This window comes from Epinephelus moara, chromosome 12 (assembly GCF_006386435.1).
Source record: "Epinephelus moara isolate mb chromosome 12, YSFRI_EMoa_1.0, whole genome shotgun sequence".
Classification (NCBI taxonomy): domain Eukaryota; kingdom Metazoa; phylum Chordata; class Actinopteri; order Perciformes; family Serranidae; genus Epinephelus; species Epinephelus moara.
In genome coordinates, this window is record NC_065517.1 from 38,353,516 (window position 1) to 38,374,877 (window position 21,362).

At 43.3% G+C, this 21,362-nt stretch overlaps 1 protein-coding gene across 1 annotated transcript in view; it reads right to left on the reverse strand.

Moving 5' to 3' along the window:
- Positions 1-21,362, reverse strand: part of LOC126399217 (kelch-like protein 29) — a 359,560-nt gene that overhangs the window by 230,665 nt on the left and 107,533 nt on the right. The window lies entirely within an intron of this gene.

Genomic DNA, 21,362 nt, shown 5'->3' on the forward strand with positions numbered 1-21,362 from the left:
TTAAGGAGAGAACATGTTGACATGAAGGTGTAAATGCTCACAGCATCTGCTCCCAATGCACCTGACTGACACGAACACACTGCGGCTCATTTGTTGCCTCTAATTCCTATTCTCCCAGTCATTAACGAGGGCTGCGACAAGAGGGAGAGAAATGAGCACTGCTAAGCAGGTCTATAAAAAACACCATCAGTGCCAACACCATAAGGAGCTAAATTTGCAACGTGGAGGCATCTAGGCTCAGCAGTGAGAGGTTAAAGCAATACGGCCGAGTGCAACGCAAACAGGTGCACGCTCAGTCAAGTCGCTGTGAGGACGGCGCAGCAGTATCATGACCTTGCGGTCGAAACTCATTCATCTGAATAGATAAATACCCCTGCAATTACAGCTCATCTCATACATCTAATGGCTGGTTAATTCAATCAGATTGCCCTTGAAGTGCATTTGAGGATTCTCCCCTTTTCAACCACAGCGGGCTGTGATAGGCTAAGAGGCGACAGTGAGCTGGAATTACATCAGTATGGGGCATGGCGCTGTTGTGTAGCATGAGCAGCATATCACTATTATGTCATAAATCAAAGCGGCACAGGATCTGAGAAGTGAGATCCATCACTGAGGGGGTTTGCGGCGCATTGTACTCCGCCTCACCAAAGGCACGTTATGCTTCCCGAGCCCTTGATAACAGATGAAATAAATAAATAACAACCTCAAACCAGGTTCAGCAAGCCCCATGCAAAATCCCCTGGTCTGTAAGGAGAGAATGACAGCGGATGATAGGTCTTTATTCTTCACGCTGGGGTCTGTCACGCTGCTTCTTGCCTCACAGAGGAGTCTTGAACTGCCAGCTTCTCTGTGTGTATCTGTGTGTGTGAGTGTGAGTGTGTGTGTACAGAAGCAGGTTACAGGGTCCCTGCAGACCCTTAAAGGGTCCTGAAAAGCACTGAATTCATTAGATAGATAGATAGATAGATAGATAGATAGATAGATAGATAGATATTGTCCCATGGGGAAATTTGTTTTAAGCTTAAAATAAGGCCTTAACTGGAGTTTGAATGTCTTAAATCAATCTTGCAAACATCTTAAAAATGCCTGCTGTCACTGTACCTTGGATGACATGGGGAAGGGCGAATTCAACCAAAACTAGGTATTCAGCCAAGATATTGTGACATGGCTAAAGCCGGTACAAGATAGTACCTACAAGGTTATGCGTATTTTATGCAAAAAGTATTTCAAACTCGGCACAGTGGGAATCAAAGCACTAGAATCCCACATTCAGAGTGAAAAACAAAATCACCAAGACAAGCCGCCAATAAACGGAAGGCTTTTCCCCGTTCTATTCTATCCTCATATCCACCATATCCGCCTGTCTGTAAAAATAAAATCATGTCCCTTCCCCCTTCCTACTGCCTCTAATGGCATTCGCTAGAATCAGACCGCGGCAGCTGTCAGCTGTCATTCATGTCAATCACGACTTGTGAACTGCCGTCCATCTGTCAAACTAGCACCGCTGATTAAATATGAATCAAGATGCTGTTACTTCATTGCCTATTTCTCATCTTAATGTCCGAAACATATTTTAGTGCACTGTTTAGCTGTAACATGAGAAAGCTGGTTCAGCTGGTGGTCGGTGCTTGGCACTCTCATTTAACTGCATCCAACATGGCGGCTGGGTCACAAACTGTTTCATTTTACAGCTGAACCATACACTAATGTTGTGGTGATACCAAACACGATGTGGATACTTGTGTGAGTTTGAAGGCTACAATAAATAGTGTTGACTCACTTTATGTGTGCAAATAACCCATGTCATACGCATGTGAAATGGCTGAATCGATGAAGGAACTCCCGCTGGTATGTCCCAGGTGTCATACGTCCCCGGAGTGTATTGGCTGTCGTGGCACGAATGCATTGCTGTACAGATTTCTTGCAAAAAAGTGTATGACACAAAATCGTGCTATTCGATTCATTTGCGCCGCTCAATTCTCATATACCGCGTCATTCCTGTCGCGTCCATTGCGCCACCCATCGGTTATTGCGTCTTAATGTGTCTTTACATTGAATGAACCATGAGTATATATTCATTCGTTCCTTTTCCATGACTGCTTATCCTGTTAAGGGTCACAGGGGGGCTGGAGCCTATCTCAGCTGACATTAGGTGAGAGGCAGGTTACACCCTGGACAGGCTGCCAGACTATCACAGGACTGACACAGAGACAGACAACCATTTTAGAGTAACCAATTAACCTGCATGTCTTTGGACTGTGGGAGGAAGCAGGAGTATGTGGAGAAAACCCACACTAAAACAGGGAGACAACGAAAACTCTGCACAGGAGGGCTCCACCACCCCGGGGTTCGAGTATAAACTACAATGATTGTGTATGCCTGTATGGTTTTTGGCAGGGTGTAATGAGAACACACATTTGTTCAAAACTCCAGTATAGTGTGTGAGTGTCTGTTGGAAATGAAAGGTTTTTTGCAGAAGCTTTGATGGTAGCGATACACGATGCAGCCTGCGGTGGGAGCAATGGCCCTTCTGTATCTGTAGCTGCTGTGACCCTCCATTAATTTATCCGCTAAAACACTCACTCCTTCTTCCTTTATGTCTGCCTCTGTTGTGCTTCTGTTCATTCTTTTTTCATCATCTATTTTATTCCGTCTCTTTCAATCCCCCGTTCATTTATTTCTCTCTCATACAAGGTCTGCTCCGTCCAAATACAGCAGGCTGATACGCAGCGATAGAGGCAGACGGAGCTACTAAAAGCTGCGGGACAACACTCTCGTGCTTTCTCTCTCACTTTCTCTGCAATAACCTTTCTCCCTCTCTGCAGTAACCCCTTTTAACAACCTCGAATTTTCCAATAGAATAAGCTGTATTATCTCTAAAAAATGTTTTGAGACAGAGAGAGTAACAAGGTGCTGGTCTGGTAGAACAATGGCCGAGTTAGTGCCAGGTAATATTCTCTTATCGCCTGAGCTCCACACCTCAGCTGAGAAATAAGAGGACAGGGAGAAAATTCCTCCACGTAAAACAGGAAGAGGAGAGTAGGTAAAAATGAGAAAGGGACATTATCTCCACAATAGTCAGAATTGGGGGCAGAGTGCATTTGCATTCACAATTTATTTTTTACCAGTCCTTTTTAGTTTTGGAGTGTGTACACGCCATTGTGCATCCACTGAGCCACCAGGTCTAGACAGTTTTTGATTCACCACAAACTTGACTAGTTTTTGTCATCTTCTAGTAAACCTTCAGGAACAAGGGCGTGCTGCAGAAGGAGCCATTAGATTATGCAGAAAAGGTATTAAACTAAGTTTGAAAGAGTCGACACGAGACCTTTGTGGGATAACCTTCAGCTAGGCTGCAGTATACAGCACAGGGAAAAAGAAAATAAAGTAAGTAAAGTAATCATTTTTTCACTAGAAATGTTTTAATACAGGGTATCACAGTGACTCAGTGGTCTTCGAATGAGACAGAGAAGTCCTGGGTTTTAATTCTGCACCAAACTGTCACTGCATCATCATCCTCTTCCTCAGTCTGTCCCATTTCTAATAAAGGAAAACACAGATAAACCCCTGAGAGAGCTAATGAAGAACTTCTTAGTTACCCAAGTATCTTGTGAAAAGGTTCATTAATCCAAGCTCTCATATTAATGCCAAATAGGTAGTTCTAGCCGTCTGCTACCCCTGAGGGTGTGTTCACATTTGAAGGTTCGGCTCCTGAATCGAACCAAGGTGAAGAGGATACATTATTTAAATGTACTAATTGATCTGGTTTGCGTTCACGAAAGCAAATATCAAACAGTCCAGAAATTGTAAATAAAAGCCATGTGGTGCAGACGTTGCGCTAGACTTTTTCGTCGTCGGTCATAAAAATCCGGTCATAATCTATTTTTACCGGTCATTTAAATTTTCGCTTTTAAATGATAATAAAGATATTCAAAGACATTTAGTTTTCATTCGTTCGTTTTTAATAAATCCAACAAGCAAGTTATAAAGTGTGCATTAATAAGGACATGAACGAAAAGATGAACAGACATCCACACACCGCAGCGCTTCAGTTCGGTGTCTGGTCTATTTTTCACGCGAGCCACGAGCGCTTCTGTCAAGCTGGATAGAGCGGATCGTACCAAACAGGAAGTCGGACACAGAAAAGACGAGAGGATCCGGCCAATTTTCAAAATAAAATAACAACAGCATGCTTTAGGAGAAAATACCGTGTTTATAATTTAAAATAACACAGCAGTGCATAACCGAACACATTTACAATCACAATACCCTAATCACTTCATTACAATTTTAATTTTGTGTCACCGAGCCTACAGACATAACTACATGAATTAAATGGTCGGAACAATATGCCCTATTCATTCAGTGTTTATCCAACACGCTCAATACATGGACATGCAATGACAAATTGTCATTAACTTATTACGTTATAAAAAACGATTAAAATATGGCCTTACCCATGTTTAAAATGACCTATTGAAGTGAAAAAACGAGTACTGACGGGAACAGACAAGTGGAGTCGATGTTTAACCGGCGCGGAGAGTGCAGGAGACTTCTGCGGCACTACCGCATCTGGTGTGTCCAGGCCGTTATGTCAACAACGCTACATGAAGCAGATGAATGACTGTTTTTTCTGCAGTGTGAAAACGGCAGCCACTTAAACCACTGACTGTGCACTCCGCCGCCAAGTGGGCAGGGGTGGTAATTGCAACCGGTCAGAATGACCGACGGCCTTCAGATTTTCCGGTCATTGTTGTAAAAAAACGGTCAATATCCGGTTAACGCGACCCTTGATGTGGTGCAAATGTCATTTGATTACTGGTCATACAGTTGGCGGATAAAAAGACGACAAACCAAAGCTCTGATCAGGCCCAAAAATCAGGACTGACCCTACATGACCCTACTACTTAAAACAAAATTTGCATGCCAAAGTCAAGTAAAGTAGTTTTAGTAGGGTGACAGACGTTTGTGACAAAGGACGGGGGTTCATAAATAGTCACTGAGCCCCAGAGCGCACTCGGCGCGCAGTTGGAATATAATGTTTGGTTATTCAGAGCACCAGCAGCAGAGAATCTAAGCACTCTGTCTCAGAAAACAAAAGGAACGGAGCAGCAGAGTGACAAGTGCAGTTAAAAATGAAGCTCAAACGTCTATCAATTTATATAAAAACTGCAGAATTTGCGTGAACCTGACCAGATTCAAGTCCAGGGGAATGTTCGGAAATTACACCCAGCTGGGGTCGGGCCAAGCTGGGTCAGAGCAGAGAAACAAAGCTCTACAGCTCTCCAAACTGCTACCTGGATATCTTACATCGTGGAGCACCATCAGGTTCTGTTCATGTTGATTCTAGTGTTGATCTGAAGCTCATATCTGCAGACTTTAGTGGGCCGCACATTTGAACATCTCGTAAGACAGCTGGTATTAAAATAATTGAATAATAATGTAGGTATTCTGAGGAAGATGCTCTGCCTTCAGACAATGATTTAAAAAAAGTTCTCTCAAGCCCAAAAATTCAGGAGGCATCTACCTTTGTGTAGAGTCCAGGATGGTCCTCTGCCACTTGACACTTTGGTAGCAACATGCAAGTAAGCAACTAGTTCACTAGTCACCAAAAGAGGAAAAGAAAACCTTTGTTCTCACCAATGAAATGGCACATGAATGGTATGCTTCCTGTGATTGATTCGAATGGGGTTCACACCAGCTGACAGAGGTCCGAGATACACATCTGTATTTTCTAGGATAGCGAGGGCATGACCCACCCTACTCTGCCTCTAATCGGCCTACCCTGACATTCTTCCACTAACCTTAATCAGCCTCACCCCTCTTACCTAACACTAGCAAACCCAACCAACAACGAAAACAAGTACTAGCCAGTCAGACAGAGAGTAGGGTGGGTCATTCCGTCACTGTTCAAGGAAACATAAATTTGCATCCGAGATTGTACCCTCCACGCAGACCAGAGAGCATTCGTGTTGCTGCAACCAGAGTTTGAATCAAGTGTTCACATCAACCCAAACGAACCAAGGGGGTGAATGCTCCAGGGTTCAAAGTAAACAAAGCTGGTGTGAAAGCATCCTAAAACTACTTGATACAGTCTGGAAGAAGTCATAGTCAGAATTAAAACTAATTTGAATTTCAATTTGTTTATGGATAACAAACTTAAATGATAGGGATCTTTTCATTTAATTAAAGGTCCAGTGTGTAGATTTAGTGCGCTATATTGGCAAAAATGGAATATAATATAATAAACATGTTTTCTTGTTTTTTTTTCATGTTTTTTTTTTGTTACCTTAGAATGAGCTGTTTATATCTACATAGAGAGCAGGCCCTTGTGTACAGAGTCAGTCATATTGTACCGATTCATACCGTCATACCGATTTTATGTTTCTACAGTAGCCCAAAACAGACAAATCAAATACTGGTTCTACGAAGGGCTATTTGCGTTTTCGCTTCAGCCACTGTAGTTAACAGCCCCTGCGTGACAAGCAGTGTCAGAAAAACACTGATTTTGTTTTACGTGAAAGTGCCTTATTCAGTGTTTCCACTGGTTTAAATCACCAGGTCCATCTGCTTTAAAGAGGAGGAGACCTCTACAGGCAATTCAACTCCTGGTAAAAACATCCTAAATGTCGTCTGGATCTTGAGTTCTTGAGCCCACATTTGCAGGTGCTGGGCTAAAGGTATGTTAGCATGAGACACATTCGACTGTAAGCTGAGACTGCTTTATTCAGTATTTTTTCCTGGTTTTAATCACCTGGTCTGTTTGTTTTGGAGAGGAAGAGACCTCTGCAGATAATTCAGCTCCTGGTAAAAACCTCCTGAACAATGAACACTGAAGGAATTCTATCTGGGAGTCGTATTAGCATAATGGGAAAAGTTTCGGCTGGTTGCAATCTGCAATGCTCACCACTATATACCACTAAATCCCACACACTGCTCCCTTAATGCCTGTAAAGTCTGGGTACTTCATCACATTGATGCAAAAACCATTACAAAATCCATTCCACCAGAGCCAGCTGAGCACATATTTCTGTTGAGTAAATCGTTATTACATGTTTTATATGTTCTGATGACATAAAAGTTCAGCATTGAATGTATTTTTGAAAAACACTTATTACAGGTGACCATGCTAAGGACATCTGCTATATATGCTTTTATCGTTTCTAAAAAGTGCTAGGAGTTAAAGTGCAAATATTTTTACTTATACAACAGATGACGGCTCCACAATAAAGTTTTATGTCGCAAGTTTTTATTAATGTGTTAAAAGCGTTCTGAAGAGAAGCATCTCAACGCTGGCATTTTCAGAATCTTGGCTCTACATTTCAATATGTGCACACAATCCTCTAAGTGAATTCCTGTCATCCTTGCACTATGCATGTCGGTATGCGCTGTGTAACCGGAGGCTGGCAACTGATCCCTGCAGAACGAGTGTCACTGAGACAAATCCCACTACATTTATGTTCCTCGGTGAACAGAAGAATTTAAGCTACTAATTACAGACGCTTAAATTCCTTTCACAACAACGTTCCTGTGCGACTCCTTTAAAGTCTGTACGTGCGCGTGTATATGTGTGTGTATCACCTTGAGGATGTGTGTATGCGAGGATATGTACGTGGAGGCGATAAAAGAAATTTCGCTCTCAGAAACGCCTGTGGAAACCAACACCCAACACACCTGTGGACTCTGCCAGATCAGATAAACACTTAAATACATCACATCTACAATGACACTTTTCTCGCCGCTGCACTGCTCTAGGGAGGAGGTGTCAATAGAGATTTGCCCATTTGCTTTCACATCCAATGCAGTCACTGTCAGCCCCGGACAAAACAACGGCCTTTCAGAAGAGACATGATAACCTTTGCGGCGAGGCTCCACGTGTTGAGCCAATCTTCTTAAGAGCCTTTTTCAAATTTCCTAATGACAGCATTTCAGTCATACCCTACAGCAAATTAATGAGGCTCTTCAGCTCCTGCGATCCTGTCAGCATGTTAATAATCTTACCTGAAGGTATCAGACTTTCCCACGCCAAATGCTATTTTCTGACTCCTACTTAAAATAACAGCCGAAGACTGAGAATCCTTCGCAGGGAGATGTAAATCCAAACAAATGATTAAAATCACTAATCCTCTGGAAGCGCAAATAATAACAAAAAGGCTCTGGTTTCCAACCGGAACAGAAGAGCCGAGAAAGAAAGTGAGAAATACCATGTCAGCAATCAAACCTAATGAGCTGACTGACTGGCTGACTGGCATATCCATTGTGTTGTCAGTCACGTCATGAGTTAAAAGCAGTCAGCTGCAGAGGAGGCAGAGTGTGTGTGTGTGTGTTGGTCGCTGGGTGTTTTTCGACTCCTGTTTAGAAAAAACAAAACAAAACGGCTATTCTAGCACTGCTGATGCGTCAGAATCGAAATTGTACCCTGCATACGATCTTCCAAATGCATGTGCAAACTCAGACAGAAAAGTGAGAAGGTGTGGGCGTGTGAATGAGAAAAAGGTGCAGTTAGGGAGTAGAAGAAGAGGAGGGTGTGCGTGTGTGGGTGTGTGCCAGTGTCCTTATGTGTGCAGGGCCTGTTGTCATCATCATGACCTCATTGCTGTCACCATGGAGATGTCCTGCGTGTCGTTATATGTTCTTCGTGTGATTGCACATCAGGAGTCTTCGGTAACTTCAACAGCAGAGTGATTAGCCGGAATAAAAAGTTGTCTGGCAGGTGGGAACGTGAGACGCGCGCCATAAAGAGCAGCATCTGTCACTCCGAGGCAGCACGCAGCATGTCGAAGCGTGTGTGACAGAGCTGCGTTAACAAAGCCATGTGGGAATACGCAGGGAGCCGCAGATAGACGTGAGGAAAGAGGGAGCCTAACAGATGGACAGAACGTGGCAGCGACAGAAAGACGGCGAGCCAGTGTGAGCGCGTGAGCAAAGGAGATATAACAGCAGTATGACTGCGAGTGTGTGCAGCTTGAAAGACAGAGGAGGGTGCGATCAGGGCGGGGTGTGCAGTCATACTTCTGTTCTTGGGTGTGATGTTTGCTTTGCTGGCACATTCTGCCTTGCTTTTAATACCCCCAGCTAGTCCACCCGCTACGGATACTCCCCAAGAGGAAGGGCTCCATTTCCAATCTGTAGTAGTGTTTACTTCTATTGACCCAGTGGCAGCCCAGCTTTCACCACACTCACACACACACACACACACACACACACACACACATAAAGAGCCACCTGCTACACTCTGTGCTAATGATCAATTCGTCCATCAGCAGTCTGGATGGTACAAATGAGGGCCGGGGATCGTAGGTATACTGTAACTTTACAAGATATTGCTGTAAATGAGTGTCCCTTTGGGAGAAGCGCGCAGACAACACACACTTTATCCTTGAGCTCCTGCTCACACACGCACGCCGCATATACTACCGGTACAATGGCAGACCAGTAAATGTGCTGACAGTTCCTCCAGGACAACAGAGGTATTCATCCTGATATTTAAATAATGGGAGAGACTGTTGGTACAGGAATAGCCCGCAGCAACGCGAGCCAGAGTCTCGGGCTTTTAAATTCTCCTCCTCAGCTCGAGTCCACATCGCCCAAGACACACCAGATGATGAAGATGCAGTCTCAATTTGGATGGTGGATGATTTGAAGCTTTCGCACCTTACATGCATACACGTCAGTGTTTCCTGCAGAATAAGAATCTTTGTGTGGTGGTGGGGGGGTCAGCAAACTTTCTCTTTGTTTTTTTTTTCATGTGTGTGTCCCTTTGTGATCATTCTGTGTCCCCCACTTAAGTTTTTGCTGGTCCGTGAAAGCAGTGTTTTCTTTTTTTTTTTTCTCGGCAGCAGTTCACTTTAAGTTGCGGGGTGGAGAACTCATCAGTCGATCAGTTTGTCCGCAGATCGATTAGAGTTGATCAGATGAGACTGACGGATTAGAGGAGCACCAGCTGCAGTGGCAAGAGAAAGCAAACTTAAGACCCTGCGCTGGATCGCAGGGTGCCGTAACGCAGCTGCTTTTCTCTAAAGTATTTTGAAAAAAGGGTGGAGAACACTAAAATGACAGCGCTTTTGTTCTAAGAAATAGAGCATTCTATCTCTAAATGAATTAATCAACAGTTTCACTTTCACTGCGCCTGGTGCTTTGCTGCTCCCTCTGTTGTTCTTACAAATGAATTGTTCTATTTCTATATGAATTTTTAAATAGATACGTTTCACTTTCACTGCGCCTAATGTTCTGCTGCTCCATCTGTGCCCAGAGTACGCTCTGCACTCTAGGAGTGTGGTGCTCTAAATAACAGAATGGTTAATGTATTTCATCTGCTCTCCTAATGAATGGTGCAAAAATGAAAAACTAACATGTGGTGGTAAACGGTGATAACATAGCAGGCCACCACAAAAACTGATTTGTGGGAAACCCTGCATGTGCACCTGCAAAAACAAACAATACAGGTGTCATTACTCAATGCATTTGTACATTAAACATTGCTGTTGTTCTGAGAAATAAAGTTCTATTTTGATACGAATGGGTAAGTTTCACTTTCACCGTGCCTGGCGCTCTGCTGCTCCGTCTGTGCCCAGAGTACACTCTGTGCTCTGAGAATGTGGTGCTCTGAATAACTGTATATTCCATCAGAGCTCCTAATGATCAGTCCAGCTCCACAAATAGAAAGTCAATATGTGGCAGCAAATGATGGTAATGTGGCAGGCTGCCACAACTAAATGAATGCATGGGAAACCCTGTATGTGCACCTGCACAAACAATACAGGTGTCCTTTATTAAGTGCTGTGCATTGGCACAGTTAAACATAATAAATTGGATGGAGCAGAGTAAACACTTTATTTAGAGATTTTTCTTTTCTGCATCTTTAGGAATTCTGGAAAGTGAAAAGAGAAGCAAAGTATTGACTGATGAAGCAAACTGATCTGCCAAAAAAGAACCAGGGCTTCCTGGGTATTTTTAGCTTTGCCTCTTAAGGACGTGATACAGGAGAAACCTAATTGATGTTCCAGAAGAAGACGGGGGGGAGGAAAACACAAGAACAACAGAGCGGAAGCTAGAGGAAAGGCAAATACAGGGAAGGAAAAATGGAGTTTTGTGTCTAACTCATGAGCTCAGACACGACTTGTGCATTGCATGTGTGTGTGGAGGCGAGGTGTGGGGGTTGCAGAGAGAAAGAGAGAGGGCCATCTTCAGGGATGAGAAGCAGAGATGAATGCAGCTACCTGCTGGCATGGAAACCAACGAGCCCATTGTTGGGATTGATTCTTAGCATTAGCAGGTCCAATTAATCCCCACGGTTTGAGGGGAATTAGCACTTTGCTGCAAATTCGTACACCTCATTAGTGGTCTGAGTGGAATCCGGAGACGCCGCACAGTCAGTGGTGCATCATAAAAACATAGGACGTCTCAAAACAGAGCCCACCAGCTTAGGCACCATTCAGACCATAAATAGCTTCCATTTTAGCAGATGATTAGAGGCATGTAGGCTGGTTATACTTAAACAGCTGCAGCTACAGGACAACTGGGAGGCATTTGACACTCAAATAAACCTGAACCACGGGGTAGTCAGCAGTCATTCCAAGCACATTCTAGCACAAATCTGAATCCAGCACCTCATATTTCGTTATCTCATCTGCCTATTAGGATTTTCAGTGAGGTTTCAGAGGAGAGGATAGTGGGAGATGGCACTTTGTACATTAATCTGACACCTTGATGGATGAAACACTGGTTGCTGACATGCACACACTGCCTCATTTTGCCAGAGACAGACACCTCCTGATCATCTCCTCTTTGATAAAGCATGCAAGCAAAGGCCAAATCATTCAAAGCGGATAAAAAAAAAGGGATAAAGTGTATTAGGTAGAAAGAGAGAAAAAGAAATAAAAAGAAGATGAGGCCAGGGTTATTTTTTTCTTAAGATTAAGAAATATTGCATATACCTGCGCCACTGACAGCAAACTTCCCCCTCAGTGTGCATCAGCACAATTCTTTTAGCAGAGAAATAATAAGTAAAACTTTCTTCCAATCTGGGAAAAAAAGGCGGCAGTATGTGTATGCGTGTGTACTGCATGTGTGGGGGGATACGCGTGATGCAAGGCTTTCCAAGCTGCTTGTTTATTGTAGTTTAAACACACGGGCTCTGTTTTTACTTTTACATGATGAAAACAGCATGAGCTGAGCATCATTTTTCCGGTCCAAAAAATGTCAGCTCTTACTGGCACCCGTCCAGACAGGAATGACCGTGGCGTTGTGGAATATTGCTACGGCCGAGTCAGTAACACCCTGCCGGTGTTTGGTTGTCAGTATCCCAGGCATGTGATTAGCCCGAGGAACAGAAAGGCACTGCTACCTCCACCGCCGCACGCTGCTGCTCAGTTAATTAAAACACAGACTTTCAACAAAACGCCACATTATCACAACGGCAAGACACAAAGCTGGAGAAAAACCCTGGGGCTAGTGTGCATACTTTCCCATCCAGCCTTTCTGCATGCCTTTTTTTTTCTACGTGATGTGGGAGCAGCAGATTTCCAGACGCCAATCATGCAGTGTGTTTATGCGCGTATGTATGCGTGTGTGTATTCTCTGTGGCCCATGGCAGCTGTCGCCTTTTCTCTCCCCGCTGCATCCTTTTTGCGAATTTCTCTGTTCTCTAAATAAAAACCAACAACGGCATCAAAACAAACAGCTCTCACTGCTGATGTCACACACACACAAACACAACCACACAGGGGCAGTTGGAGCAAAAAAAGCTGACATGTTCTATGGGCTGCTGCATTATTACAACTGCTGTGTTAATATATCAATATGCATGTGGGCATGTGCTCAGCTTCGGTAGTGGGACACGAGGCAAGTGCAAGAATAGTGACTTAATTATCTAAATGGCTGCCGTGGAGATTACCGAGGGCAGTGAGCATCCATCTCTTTCAACACCACCGGCTTAGAGTGCACGGCCAAGCTGGAGGAGAGATCAAGAGATATAGACATCAATAACAGAGACGGGGCGGCAATGAGAGAGTGAAAAAGAGACCGAGAGAATTAAACGAGAGCAAGAGACGGGAGACAATGTGGAAGAGAGCGCGAGGAGTGGATACAGTGACAGTGATTTACAATGGGGGAAGTTTGCGAGCCGACCGGCCTTCGCTATAAAAAGCCTGCCACAGCCTTCGGTTGCATCCTCGGCTACAGAGAGTTTGCCGGCAGCAGGGATCACGGCATCACCTCTATCGCCATGGAGATGCCCTGCGTGTCTTCGATTTTGCTCTTCCTCGTCATTACCATAAAGATGCTCCGGGGCTGGATTGTATCTTGACCCCCCCCTCCAAGCAACAAAGGCTCTGCGTTAAGGTGCATCCCTTCCTTACACAAGCGCTCGTTTTCGACTTTTGCGCGGCAGAGCGGTTACAGGTCATCCTCAAGACTGGAGGGCCTGCGGTTTGATCCCCTTGTGTCCTCACAGAGCTCCAAGAGCCCTTGAGCAAGATGTTTAACCCCTACCTGCTCTAGAGGACCCAGTCCTGCTGGTTGACCCTGCATCCCAACCACAGGGCAGAAGGAGCATTTCCTTCTAGAAGCTGAATAAAGTATGAAAATAAAAAGATTTACACTGCAAGCATTCATGCGAAGCGCCATCCAGTATTCAAGCACTGAAAGACAATGTAACAAAGAACAAAATCCCACCATCACCCAAGTCTCCCTGTTCCTTTGCAGAAATTATTAAATGCCTTCATTAAATGCTCTTGTTGAGCATACGTTTTAGAGGAAATGACAGCTTATACAGCCAACATTCCCCTTGTTAGAACTTGAAGCTGTGGCTCCTGACAGCGGGGACAGTGGCAGAGAAAGTGTGCTTATGACTGGAAAGCTCACTGGTTTGAATCCCCAGACTGTCTGAGGAAACGGAGACTGAACAAATAACACTCTCTGTCTTCAACAACTCCTGCCAATGCACCGCTGAACAAGATGTACAGTACTGCAACTTCCCCAAGTCATACTCATTTGGCTCTCCTAGCTTTGGCCAGCCAGTGATTTAGTGCTGTGCTGGAGAACACCTCAGCAGTGTGAATATTTGCCAGTATGGGAATAGAACCCAGGTCCTCCGGGTGAGGGATGGTCTGCACATACACAGCTGTACTTTCCCCCAAGTGACACCCTAGACAACAGTAACAACCTGGTTGTACTGTTCAGCTCTCTGGTGAGAACATGTTGAACTCTGAGGGGGGAAAGAAAAGCAAACATTAAGTCAGACTGAAAAGCAACAGAAAATAAAACGGATCGCTGACAACAGATGGACAGAATGACTCTTGTAAAAACAGCATTTCAAAGACAATAACGCTGATTTATCCTGCGTGTAATTACACACAAAGTCATTTGACTTCAAAGTTATTCACTGTAAATGAGTTCTCAAGTTCTCCCCCGGTGTGATGGCACTGACTTCAATGAAAACAGTTCCTACTCCTTCTTAAAAATCAAATTCAAGGACTTTTCAGGCCTAATACCCTCAAATTCAAGGACCCAACACGGCATAACTTGAGACGACCATCAAGGTTAATTACTACAACACTGAGAGTTTTAATAATGTGATCTAGAAGGCTTAAGGAAGGTCACAGACAACGATTAAAAAGAGACAAAGAGGCCTGAATGTATGAACATTTCTCATTGTGCGGACAATATCCAAAGAACTTCAGTTTGTATTTTCGCACAAGATATATATTTAAGCAGTTTCAATGACCCATGTCTGTTTTAAAGAACCTTAAGAACCGTCTCGATGAGGAAATTGTCCCACTGGTTAATAAACTCTTGAAAACACCTGTGTTACCAATTACACCGGCATTTTACAAGAAAAGATATTCGTCGATAACGCTCCTCTGTACAGCGCTGAACATTTTCTACTGCTGCAGCTTAAAAGCATTTCACTGGCGAAACACAGGTTGAGTTTTATTATAAGGCAAGTTGCAGGAAAGTTTAACTCTACTGCTATCATTTATCAACAATGTATCTACAAAACAAAATAGTCATTTTCGGCATTTATTGACAGCAACTCAGTCATCATTATCAGGTTTCCTATTAGCATGGGGTTTAAATTCAAAATACTGCAAAACAGGCACTTACACTTTTGGTTTTAACACCAAATTCTCCGCCAGTTTCATCGATGAAGGCCGACTGTTGTGTTGCCTCATGTCCCCTGTATCTTGGCCATAAAGTTGCACTTGAACACACCACAAAGACTCCAGCCGACGGCAAACCGTATTCATCATTCAAAAAGGGAAGCCGGAAGACTGACAGGATGCATTTAAGATGCTAACGTTAGTTAGCACATGAACAACATCACCCAATTTAATGTGCGCTATCGAACAATAAGAAAAACAGTTACCAACTGTTTCTGCTAAAGAGCTCAGTGTCTTAAAAAAAAAGAAGTAGTATCTCATCTAAGATGACAGGTTTGTTTTGGATCTCACACCCTCTTGACTTTAAGTGTTTGTTTGCTGTAATCACTTCCATTTTCTCGTGCACTGAGTTGAACTGCCAGTCAGAATAGTTCACTCACCAACAGGCTTCACCGGCTCTGACATTGATTCAACGTTCTGACTCAGCCAAAAACAAGCGACACGGACGGACAAGGATCAACTAGTGCCAACAGTGCAAGACACACCGCAACAACTAAAGCAACAGACGCTCACCAACTCCCAGATAATGATCAAAAGCTGACCGCCAGCTTCATGTGTAGGGTCGCAACAGTTTAATATTTTCATGGTATGATAACTGTAAATGTTTCATGGAATATGGTATAAAACTATTATCATTATCAGTTACAATTACCTTTAAAGGATTTTTTGGGGGGTATACAAACATGTTATTATAATAAAACTTGAAACGTTGTGTATAAAATCAAGGCCGTGGACGAGGAATGTGATCAGTGTACGCCCAAAAGCCCAAGCCTAAAAACATGCAGAGGAATAATATTCAGCAACTGTGTTGATTACTGAGTTGTTTGTGTATGAGCTGGATATACAAGGCCTTTTATAGATTTAAGTCAAAATGGCCAACCACAGAGAAATATCTAATAAATCAAAGACTGATGTTTCTTTCTTAGAGAGTCTATTACATTAAAGCTAAAGCAAAGAGAGTTCAGATGCGCCGAGCACCAAATTCCCAAATCAGTCAGCTCCAATACTTCCCATCACAGTTAATGACAGAGCCTCCAGTTAGACCGTCTTTACTGCCAAGTTTGCTGCATCTATTCATTGTTGTTTCTCACACAGCACAGACACACAAGTATCAGCGCACACATGCATGCATTTCTGGGAACAATTCCCTCACACAAACACTACTGCAAACTCAGGTACACACACACACACACACACACACAGAAACGAACACCCAGGACAGCTCTGTCTCCCTGATTAAGCCAGGCCATCTGCTTGAGTCCCCCGTCACCACTGACGGCTGCTGCGTGTCCAGGCCGGCTCAGGGCGAGCCAGAAATCCCCCAGTGCGATCCAACGGCATATTAATCTCCTCAAATCTCAACCTTTTCAAAAGGGCAGACGCCTCGGTAACCTCGGTGCAGTTGTTCGGGGCAACATCATCTCACTCTCTCAAATACACGATTCTGTCACTTCAGTCTTACAGGACATAAAACGAGAAAGGAGGAGAGAGTGTATTTTTTCCTCTCTCCTCCTATCCTTCTCTTTCTCTTGACTTATCTCATGTCTCTGGGTGCTTTCTCTAAAAGCCATTCTCCTTCTCTGTCCGTCGTTTCATATCTGTATGAACACAGTGGCCTTTCAGAGTGCGCAGCGAGTGGCGCTGCAGCCCGGTCTGGCCCAGAGGAGCGGTTGGAGCGGTATAGATTAATGGCCCAGGAGACAGCCTAGGCAAGTGGAATGAACAAATAGAGAGGCCACTGAAATGACCAAAAAGAAAAAAAGTGGTAGAGAGAGGTAATGATAAGGAGAATGAGGCGTACACTAAATTGTAGGAGAGGTGCCGACTGGGGGAATGTGTTCTGTCACAGTATAGTTTTATACCCCTGTCACAGTGACGGAGTGAATTAAATCTGAATGGGTCGATGTGCGTCATTCAACATGGATTTGCGACCCTCCTTCCACATAGGTTGGATGAAGGTCGGACACTGGCCAGATGTAGTGAGCAGCAGTCTCTGTTAAAGATGGAAACTTCATTTAATGCTGCTGTGGTTAAAGCGACATTAATGAACATTTAACACCTGGACTAGAAAAAAAAAGTGGCGCAAAAGGGAAAAAGAGTGCAGGTGAGAAACCTTCTTTGATACTTATTTAACGTAATTATGCATAATTGTAGGTAACACTGTGGACTGGAGGTCATGTGTACGGAGCTACATTGACGCTGACTTGACTGCAACAATTTATGACAGCGGTCTCATGTGGACGGGGTCAAATGTGACCTGAGCTGCTACAGTTCATCGATTAGTCAATGGGCAGAAAATTAATTGATTCTGATGAGCAATTAATCACCCTAAGTCAGATTGAGGGTCAAAAGCCAGGGGGTGCTTTGAGATACTTGCTTGTGTCTGCACGCTAACATGCTCACAGTGACACTGCTGATGTGCTGCTGATGTTTAGTATGTAACATGTTTACCATGTTCATCAGCATAGCTTTCTAATTAGCACTAAACATGATGAAGAGTTGAAGGAATACTTCACGTCCCACATGACCATTTGTATGTCAATCACTTGCCCTGTGTTATAGAGAATGTCTGAGGAAAATGCTGTTTTCCTTGCATGCCTCCATTACGAACAAAGACTCGATAACCAGAGACAATTGTTGATGAACTGAAGTCGTAGTCTGTTAACAACAGCAAAGTGTTTATAATCAGTGGTTCCCAACTGGTTTGTCCTGGACCAAAATTGGGTCTTGGGTCCATTCTGAATGGACTGCAAGTGACTCGCGAACTTATCAAGTTTGTAAAAAACACACTTCATTTTGACGTACAGTGAATTTTCGGCACAAAACTTTTTACTTTGAAGTGCCATTCCCTGCTGTAGAGTGAGTGACTAATGGACAGCTACATGACAGAGACAGCAAACTAGGTCAATGAAAGGGTCAAATGCAAGTATGTTAGGGAATACACTGAACTGTGTGGACCTTGAACAAATGACCAAGGAGAAATCTAGAGCCTGTGGCTGGACCAGTTGGGAACCACTGTTTTAAACAGTAGGGTTTAAAGGAAAATGTTCTGGGCATAGGACTGGATAAATGAGACTTGGATTACACTGCAGGCGTTGTGCGACAATTTGTAAATATTTTACATAGTTTTGCTGACATTAAACCTGGTATGCCTTTTACTCCAATTCATCAAGAATTTTCTCCATTAATTTTTCCACCTATTTTCTTCTTCTTTTTGGATTCTTTGTTAACTGGTGAGGCATGCAAAAAAATAAATTAATTAATTCACCATAACACGGGGTGAGTAATTAAAATACAATGGTCATTTTTTGGGTGAAGTATCCCTTTGAGGCTAATGGGAATGCCATTGCCATATTTGGTCACAAACCAAATAGCTGCTCTCATCAGCAATGCTAACATGCTAACAATAACAATGCTAACATGCTAACAATGACAATGCTAACATAAGTATCCCTGAAGGGTATATGCATGTATAATCTGTAGGCAATGTGACAGGATTTTGATATCGGAATCATTTGTAGTCTGAGTAGTATTGACCAATCACATTTGAACGACAGGTAAAGGGTCTGTGTGGAGAGGCAGAACACATTAGCCAAAATGCAATCTCAGAACCCTTCGGCTATTGTCTGACAATGATTCATCTTTTTATCAGCTTTTTTTTTTAATTCATCTGCATTCATATGCTGGTATCTCTTCATACAGATTAGCTGAAATGACTGGCGCACAGAAGAGAAATTCTTGGCTCAGATATCCACAGGCTACACAGAATCAGCCTAAAATATTGGCCCTTGCTCCCAGAGGCTTATCGTCGTCAGACCGATAGGGTTCTGAGATTGCCCTGGAGTCACACCACCAGTGTGGCTAAGCAATGCCAACAGTGTCTCCAACACCTCAAATGTGAGCATTTGCTGCTTTTGTCAGTTTTATAAGTGTGAATTCAATATCTTGGGGATTTGGACTGTTAGATGGACGAAATAAGCAATTTGAAGAGGTCATCTTGGGCCGTGGGAACTTCCGGGTGGGCATTTTAATTGTTTTTGACATTTAATGGAGTAAATCAGTAATAGATGAATACATCATATATATAGATCAACTGACAATGCACATGATTGTTTCTGCCTCGTTTCCACATAGCTCTGTGTACATATGCCAGTCAACCATAAGTTCATTCATTCCTATAAGAACCTCTGTGATCTCTGATATGTTTGCAAAGCAGGTATGAGACAGACAGTGTGCACTGTGTCACAGGAAGTTAGCATGACTGATATAACTGATATAGCATTATTTATACATTTTTGTCTTTGTACTGCTCCATGTGCATATTCTGCAAGAAACACTCAAATTAACTTTTCTGCCATATCGCCAGTAGCGTTTCTACCCATCTGTAGAGAGATAACACTAGGTGCGTACTCCCTTCAATACAGAACTACAGGCATAAGACAAAGCTACGTGAAAACAAGGCGTTTGACTGCAGGGGTATATCGATCCATCCATCTGGATCGATATGTTGATTCAATGATCAACGATCAAACGTCATTGATGGAAAGTATAAAAACATTGATCCATATAGTCATCTTTAGGATACACTTTTATCTTGAAAGTCTTTGTCACTGTCAAGGCAGGCAGCCAAGACAATGTGGCTAACATTATTTACTTGGGAATAAATCAGCGGAGTGGTAATATTTTCGATTTTGGAGAAAATACGTGTCAACAGACAGAGCACATGCTGTACGTAGATAATGCTGTTATGAGATAAAACATGGTGTATCTGCTTGGACAGGCATCAAACCCCGCTAACTTCTCTCTACAGCACATTAGCTGCTCTGTTTCAACAATGTTCAGCTGAAAAACATGCATGCAGACTGGAATTCAACCCAGCTGTTCTGTCGGGAGATAGAGTGACTTTACTAAACATTAAGTAAGAAAAATAATAACGTTACATGTAATCTGTTAAAGCTATAGTGCGTAACTTCTACAGGTCCGTAAATGTTCGTTTCACCCAAGCCACTACTAGAGGAGATGACACAATGCTGATTAAGCCGATCGGCTCCTCTAACATCTCGCAGTATTTTTCAATATATATCATTTTTAGTATGCATGTAGACCGGCGACATTCCTGCACTGGCGCACAGGAAATGCTTCCTCACAACAAGAAGAGAGGGGGAGGAAGAGCGGAGAGTGTCATAGCAAGAGGTAGAGCGCAGGTAGAAAGTGAAAGCAACATGGCGGAGAAGCGGCCGAGACACGGTTCAGAAGTGGATCCTACCACAAAGAAAAAGCCTGGACGTTGGGCTGAAGGTTTATTAGCAAAGAAGGAAAGTGACCGACGGAGAAGGCAAACAAGGATTTGTATTGGCGCTGCTTTTCCTCGGTGGAGAGCCCTGAAGGAAGAAATTGGGCTGAGGGCAGACACGGATGTTGCCTTGCTGCTGTTGGATAAGTTAGTGACTTGGTTTATAATTATATTATGAGTAGTATGTGTTGCTGTTACATGTACTGGAACTATTACTTTATTATTTTCTTGGAAATGGTGCTATGAACGTAATGTAATGTTAGCAGCCTGGTGTTCGCCACGTTGTGTAGCATTGTGTAGCATTGTGCACACGGTGTGAAGCGAGTGTTACTCTGTGTACACGGTGTGTGGCGACTGGCGAGTGTTACTCTGTGTACATGGAAGTGCCGCCGGCTTATTAGTTGTAATAACGCATTAACCGCTGGGAGGCGACAGAAGTTACGCACTATAGCTTTAAGCTATGAGTAGAGGGAAAAAAGTCTGCTAGGCGCGAGGCTAATTTATGAAATGTAAACATGCTCTGTGTTTTATGGCTATTGGGAGAAGTTTACCTTCAGGGCTTTAAGACAGATAGACCTGATGTTTTTGGAAAAGGATGAAGGTTTGGGTTAAAATGAAAAGATTTCTTTCAGAAAGGTCTCTCTGACAGAAAGCCCTCAAGGTTAACTTCTCTCATGTGCTGTTTTACGTGTTAAAGTTTAAAGTGAACTTCCCTGCACTTATTATTTATGTGTTGTTTTTACTTTTCATGGCCAAAAGCAAAAAGAGAAAGGGGGGGCAGCTTCCTCTGTAACCGACTGTGTGAAAGGGAAATTTCGGTTTATTTCAACCCGTCTCCTATCGTCCTAAATTTGGTTCAAGTGATTAGTGACATACAGATAATAGTTAGCATGTTAGCCGTTAGCCTA